The sequence below is a fragment of the Andrographis paniculata genome, unplaced genomic scaffold (assembly GCF_009805555.1).
Source record: "Andrographis paniculata isolate CXL003 unplaced genomic scaffold, ASM980555v1 Contig87END, whole genome shotgun sequence".
Taxonomy (NCBI): domain Eukaryota; kingdom Viridiplantae; phylum Streptophyta; class Magnoliopsida; order Lamiales; family Acanthaceae; genus Andrographis; species Andrographis paniculata.
In genome coordinates, this window is record NW_026137625.1 from 462,279 (window position 1) to 470,166 (window position 7,888).

The 7,888-nt window shown below is 31.8% G+C and overlaps 1 pseudogene; it reads left to right on the plus strand.

Moving 5' to 3' along the window:
• Positions 1–4,725: 4,725 nt before the first annotated feature.
• Positions 4,726–5,481, plus strand: LOC127242559 (protein BASIC PENTACYSTEINE5-like; annotated as a pseudogene).
• The last annotated feature ends 2,407 nt before the right edge of the window (positions 5,482–7,888 follow it).

Consider the following 7,888-nt stretch of genomic DNA (forward strand, 5'->3'; position numbering starts at 1 on the left):
TCAGCTTCTAATCGCTCCATGTCACTAGAGGATATAACCTTTGATGTCAAACGCCTGAAGAAATTGCTCAACTCTGTTATCGGTTCCTAAATCTTCTTTGGCAACAGATCTCGAAGCCCAATCGGAAGCAAGAGTTGCATGAAAACATGGCAATCATGACTTTTCATCCCAAACATCTGGTATTTAGCCATGTTGACACATCGTCCCACATTGGGATTCGCCCCACCAGGCACAACCAACGACAAAAATAGATATTCCTCTTTGAGACACATATTTGGCGGGAGATTATACGGTGTAACAACAACAGGCCAACAAGAGTATTGTCGTCCTGATTGACCGAACGGTTGAAATCCGTCGGTGCAGAGGCCCAACCGAATATTCCTTGGCTCGCATCCAAAGGAAGGGTACTTAGCATCCAACTCCTTCCACGTTGTTGAGTCACAAGGGTGACAAATGTCATCGGTATTCGCATGTCGATGGTCTGCATGCCACCGCATATGTGATGCGGTCTGAGATGAAACGTAAAGCCGTTTAAGCCTCGGAGTGATTGGGAGATAGAACATATATCGAATGGCCACCGCTTTTCCATTTGTTTCTTTATACCGTGGTTTTCCACAAATCTTACAGTGGTTAAGTTCAGCATCTTGCTTCCAATATAGCATGCAACCAAACTGACAACAGTCAATTTTCTCACATGGTAAACCTAAACCTTCGATCAACTTTTTTGTTTCGTAGAAGTTTTTTACAAAGTGGTTGCCCTCCGGCATCACATCATGCATAAGCTGGCACTGGACGTCATACCACCGCTCAGGCAAGTTAAAATCAGCCTTAATGTTCAACATTCTTGACACAGCAGATAGTAGAGTTGCTTTCCTACAGCCAGGCCACAACTCCTCATCAGCAGCTTGAAGGAGATCATACAACTTTCTATCTTCAGGGTTAGGCTCTTCATCGTGCACTACACGTGACTCAAATACGGGCCCTCCGGCGTCCATCACCATTTGAGTATAGTCTCCTATCCTTAGATCGATAGTATGTTCAAAAGTGGATGGCTCAAAATGTTGTGAGCTACCACTTCCATCATGTTTTTCACCGTGACATGTCCACCTATCATACTTGGGTACAAATCCTTTACGGTACAAATGATACTTCACATCATCCACTGATAAGAACGTCGTATTTTTACAGCGTTTGCATGGACACCGTATATTATTGTTGATCTTATAGACCTCTGGATTATTGATACAGTAATTCAGAAAGTCCTCGACACCACTAATAAATTCTTTATTTAAAATACCATTTCGCATCCTATTATACATCCATTCCCTCCCTGGGATTGTCATGTCTAATAAATTCGTCACTGAAAGGGATACATCAACAACAATAAAATTTATGTTAGTTCTACAATTTTCAACTGATGAACACAATTCAATATAACTTTGAGATTATAGGTACAATAGGGCCAATTTAGTTATCAACATGTAAAATGTGCATATTCCTAATGAATGAGTTAATAAATTAATTGATATTCAATGATCCACCTTCAAATATGTAGTCATGAGATAATTTGAATAATAATCTACTTAACTAAAGAAGGTAGCTTCAATCAATTATTTAATTTGCTATTGAAGCTGCAGAAGAATTGATTGGCAGAAAAAGTACTGATCCTATTTTACATCTTAAGAATTATTTTCGACAAATGGTACACCCAACTTTTGTTTTCCATTCCTCATTTCACAAATAAATAGCAATTGAAGTGAAAGTACACAAATTTCACAATATATATATATAAATATATATCTAAATATGTGTATATAAAATTAATCAAAACATGGCTTAATATAAAGTTGGATAACAAAACAACTTTATACAAATCGAAGTAGAATGTAAAAATTATATAATTTCATGAAGAAGAAGAAGATGATATTTGATATTCTTGGATCAGATTTAATCATAGGAACTTTACTACATTAAAACATGGATCGATCTGCCACTCAAATACAAAAATACAAACTTAGTTCGAAGAATTAAGAAAATCATAAAAACCCCAATTCCAAGCCAATAATAATAACATCAAGACCATCAACAATCTGAATATCAAAGGCTTAGGCATTCTGGAGCTTTGCTGAAAAGAGGCTAAAAATAAAGTATTCTCTTAAGATTTATAATGTCATTATCAAGAGATTAGTAACAGTTACTTCAAGAGGTGGTTAGTAATATATATATATATATATATAGATAAATATATATAGCTTCTAGCTAATTAATTAGTGTGGCACATGCATGAGCTTCACTGGCAAAACCCAAAAGTACAGGGGTTAAGATGCAAATCTCAATAATAATATATATTTTTTTTGAAAAAGAAAAGTAAAATGCAGGAGGTACATAAGATGGATGATGAGTTCTGTATTTGTCATATGGCATCATCTAATTACTGGTTTGGTTTGTTCTTATTGGATCACTGAATTGGAATCAAATTCATTAAATGCAATTGCAGTGAGAGGGAAGGTTGATTCCAGCTTTACTTTAATACAGGCAAACCAAAACTCAAACCATGAACATATGTATATACATGTAAACCAGAGTAAGGGCAACCGAGTCTAACATGCTGCAAAGACATGGTGGTATATTATTCAATTAATAAACGGTAGCATCTTTTAGCCCAAGAACAGTCGAGATGAGCCCGTAGGTAAGTATGAGTTTTCATTCAGTTAGTTATCTTTGTTGCAATGTGTGTTTATTTCTATGCCAACTTTGTATCGATCGAGTAGAAAACCGAAGGATAGATCATAGATGCATGTATGTACATTGTGCATTTTGTGTTAAATGAGTTCGGTAGCTTTCTTCTAAATACATCTATCTATATATATATATATTCCTAAATTGAATTATAAATGTCATGCATCAAGTACGTATTTAAATATTGTGTATTTGTTTGTTAGTATTTGACATTACAAATATATATTTATGTAGTGTGTTTCAATTATAACTAATTGCGGTGTAATATAATGTGCATAAAATGTATTATACTGAATAAAGTTCTTGCAATGACCATAAGCTTAATTAAAAGCTAAATTAGTTTTCTTCTGTGAAAAAAACTCTTAAGCTTTGTACATTAATTAGTCAATATTTCATAAAATGTGCACTTAGTGTAACAACCCAACCAAATCTTGTTGAAAAAGTAGCACGTTTCAATTTATTATTATTTCTTTTCAGAAGAAAATCTATATACATAATTTCATATAATAATTTTACTTGGATGTCCACGAGCAATCGATTTATCAAATTTTAGGATTTTTTTTAAACTTAAAATTTCAATTTTCTGTAAAAACATATCATATTTAATACATATTATATATATAAAACATTACAAGTGTTTCATCTAACAAAACACAGGATTAGAAAACGTATTTTGTTTATTTACATTTACTCTACATATATATAAATGCTTCTATGCTTACAGTGTTGTATAAACTATTACTATGTGCTACATTTATACTATCTATTGTAATTACGAAACTTAAGAAAAAAAGCAGCCTGATTTACATATAAGAAATGTGCACCTTATATATATATATATTTCAATCACTATGCATATACTGGTATGGTTCAACTTTATATACTGCAGCATAGGGTTGCAGCCAGATGAGGTGCTTAAAACAGATTATATATATTTGTATTGCCTTAATCTAGATTACTTGTCATCTTGAAACTAGTTCTAAGTTTGTATATTACTTATATGTATAATGTGTCTTTTTATGAAATTTTTACAGTTTGTATGAGAATGTGCTTAAATAATTTTCATATGCATTAAGAAAAATGAACATGCTACTTAACAAAGTAAGTTCCATTTTTAGCAAATTCCACATAAAATGCAATAATTGAACATAGTAATTCTAACATAAGACATGAATAGAGTGAGTAGTGGTGACAAACCTTCAACTTGCTGCCGGTGGAGCAATATAGGGACTGTCCTAGTGTAGGGTGACTGTCTTCTGGTAGATGATGCTAGGGAACTGCATAGCACAGGGCAGAGCATTTGTGGCAACATTGATAGTTCACTGTAAATGAAACTTAAAAACTAATGGCAACAAGATAACATCTTAACATAGAGATTGAAGGCCCGATAATGCATATAGAGATCATGATAGATGTCTTTGTGATCACATAAAGAAAATGTAGTAGCAATGAATTAGCATGTTCTTGATTTTCCAGAAGTGAAGACACAAGAAGTTTCCATTCCATTCATTTCTAGTAACTCATAAATGCAAAATTGGGATGTAATTCAATGAATCCACAAATATCCATCCATTAATTCAATTTAATAAAAAGGACAGAACATAACATAATAGAATAGAACCATAAGAATGAATGTGAGTACCAACTCCATCTCCATGCCATTGTTGTAAACAAAACTAATCACGAATGATAGAATGCTCGTTTAGCCTTAGGCTTAAGTGCATCTGCATTTCATTTCATGTTTCTTCTATGACATTCAATCTCAATGGCGGAATAAGCAGTGTTAGACACTGATTCCATTTATCTCACATTTCCCTCCTTGAGTGCTTGAAATCACAATGATTATACCATTAAATGTACCTTGTAACCTTCATTTCTTTCTACATACTGCAAGAAAAAAACTTGAGTTCAACACTGGGTAGGCAGAATCATACCCCCAACCAACTGAACAAGACTTACTAGATCATTCTAAAAAATTCAGTTGAAATGGACGAAGGAGGACGCGAAAGCCGGAGACATAGGTTGGAATACTACAAAGTACACCCGGTAATGATCCCATGAGAGCATCTCATCCGTCGTTGATAAATAGAATTTATCAAGATCAAAGTCAGTGCATGAATATAGATCCTAGTGTAACTCAGATGAACAATTTCAACTTCTGATCAGCTCTCTGTTCGTTTCCTTAACTAATATTGTGGTGAGATGTAAATTGTCCTAATGTACCAAGTTAAAGAGCAGAATGCTTTCCATATGAATGTAAGAATAGGCATTCTCTGCGACGAAGAGGATGCTGCTATAAAGGAGCGGGACAGAGCCCTGGCCGAAAAAAGAGCAGCACTGGAAGAACGAGACATCGCCACTAAGCAGAGAGATGCAGCGATTGTGGAGCGCAACAATGCCCTAAGGGAGCGCGATAACGCCATTGCTGCGCTCCAGTTTCAGGAGAGCACAATGAATGCTCTGTTGGGTGGTGGCAGCAGCGCACGTGGGTTGAAGCGAATGAGCTTCCAGTCGACCCATATGCTGATGGAACAGTGCATAAATGATGCACTCCTAATGTCCGCCGTTCCATGTGAAGCTGCAGAATAACTCAAGGCAGCAGCAAGGATTGCTACAAACAAGGATCTCAAATCGAAGAGAGCTAAGCCACCTAGGAAAGGGAAGAAAATAAACGAGGATTTGAACACAACCGACGGGTCTAAGGCTAAATGGGATGTTCAGGAAAATCCAACAACAAATTGAAAATATGATAGAATGCTACAGGCAAATCAGAAAACTAATATAATATACATCATTTTTTCTAATAAATACATTTAACAATCCATTCACATCGCATTTCAAAGTTATACAACATTAACAGCTAATATTTCAAACCTTGTTGAGGAAACAAACAGTTCGCTTATTAGTCTTCTCTGAGAGAGTGCAACCAACGCAGTATCAACATCTTCCTAAGAAACACAATGTAAAATCAAATCAAATTAAATAGATACACAACACAACATCTCTCTAAGAAATACAACTCAAAGCAAAATCTATACCCAAATCAACACTATACCAGTAAAAAAAATGAGAGAAAGAGAGAAAGAAACACATACACGACGGTGATTTTCTAGGTCGATGGTGAGAGGCGGCAAGCGGCTGGTGTGGCTAGCGACGATTTCAGAGGTATTATGCGAGGTAGAGCTGTTGCTTAATCGATTTCGAACCGACGGGCGTCCAACGGAAACCAAAACCAGATTATCTAATCTGCTGGTTTATGGTTCGAACTTGGATTTTTATTTTTTATTTTTTATTTTTTAAAAAATTATATAGGGTAAAGAAGATGGAAAATGAAAGAAATGGAGAAGGAAGAAAGAGACCGGTGTTTAAGTGATCAGGGTAATATGCCAAAAATATTATTATATATTATTAATTTTTTTTATGAAATTAAATAATAGTTATATTAATAAAAAAAATATTTATTAATAATTCATATTTAGATTTTATAAAATTTTATTATATCATTATATTTAATTTAAATTATATTATTATCTAATACACTAATATTTTTATCTTTGATAATTAATTTTAATTTTAATTTAATTATTTATGAAATTTATTACTATTTTAATTATTTTTATACACTTTGGGAAAATCTAGTTGATAGTAAAAAAATTAGGGTAAAAAAAAATAATTTTAATTATTTTATTTAATAAATAAATTATTTATTAATTTTTATATAAGGATGAAAATAATTTTTGTCCCTAATTCCGTTCTTAATTTGGGATGGAATTAAATTTGTTATTTATTTTGTTGCTAATTACTAATGAAATAACATTGTCTTTAATTTATATTTCTATCTGTGATAGAATTATTTTCATACCTAATTTCCGTCTCTAATGGGGAAGATTTTTTTGGTCCCTTCCTAATTTCCGTCTATAATTAGGATAGATTTTTTTATGTCCCTATTTTTCATCTCTATTAAGGACGAATTTTATTCCATTCCTAAATTCCGTTGCCAATCGGTAAAACATGATCATTTCTCTAATTCAGTCCTTAATTCCGTTACTAATAAGGACAAAATAAATTCGGTTCCTAATTTCCATTACAAAAAGGTTAGTTTTTTGTAGTGATATATTCTGAATACCACATTAAAACCCCTATTAAAACTAAAATTTGAAGATCAAATTTAGCTATATATATTCCTTCGAACATCCACGTCACAATTTAGAGATATAGATATATATATATACACATATACATTCTAAGACAAAACAAAAATAAAGTTGAATAAAGTATTATATACAAGTTGGTCTAAATGGCAAAAGAGATACAAAATTTGGATAAAAGATGGAGACATTTGAGCACATAAAGATGAAGTGGACGATGTTGACAAAGGGCACAATGGTCAATTGTCTTTTCTAATTAAGTACTAATTCAATATACATACAAAAAAATTATAAAGCCAATAATAGAATAAAAAATTAAATAAAATTGGATAATTATATATATATATATTAAATGACAAAATCAATAATGTTATAGCCGTAGTTAAGAAAACCTGACAATTACAATTTGTATTAATTCTCTTTTATTTTGTTTTGACAGGATTGGTAAAATTTTGGTTTGAGTATGATATTAAAATAATATTTGATGAAATATTTTGTGAGAGAAAAAAATGTATTTTTTTCGAAAAATATAGAGTTCAAATAGTAAAATTTGAGAAATTTGGGATAAAGAAACATACCCGATCATGTCAAATATTAATTACCCCTAATTAATTAGTAGATGATAATGACAACAACAATAACAATGACTATGACTCTATTCTCTTCGTGTTTTTTATTTTTTCTTTATTATAATTACGGAGGATTCAAGTAGAAGACAACGGTAGTACTTATCATCAATGATTTTATCATATTAAATAAATATATATATATTTATAATTTGATAATTGTGTCATTACTAAAAAAGTTTAAACATCCCCATTTAAAATTGAAATGTCATTGTTATTAAAAAATATTTTAACAGACCATTTAAAATATAAAATGTCATCAGTATACAAATAATTACAATTCAATCTAATAAAAATAGTCAATTTATATTTTAAATATATAGAATAATATTATAATACTATAATTTTTTTATATCATTAATAGTAATTTATTTT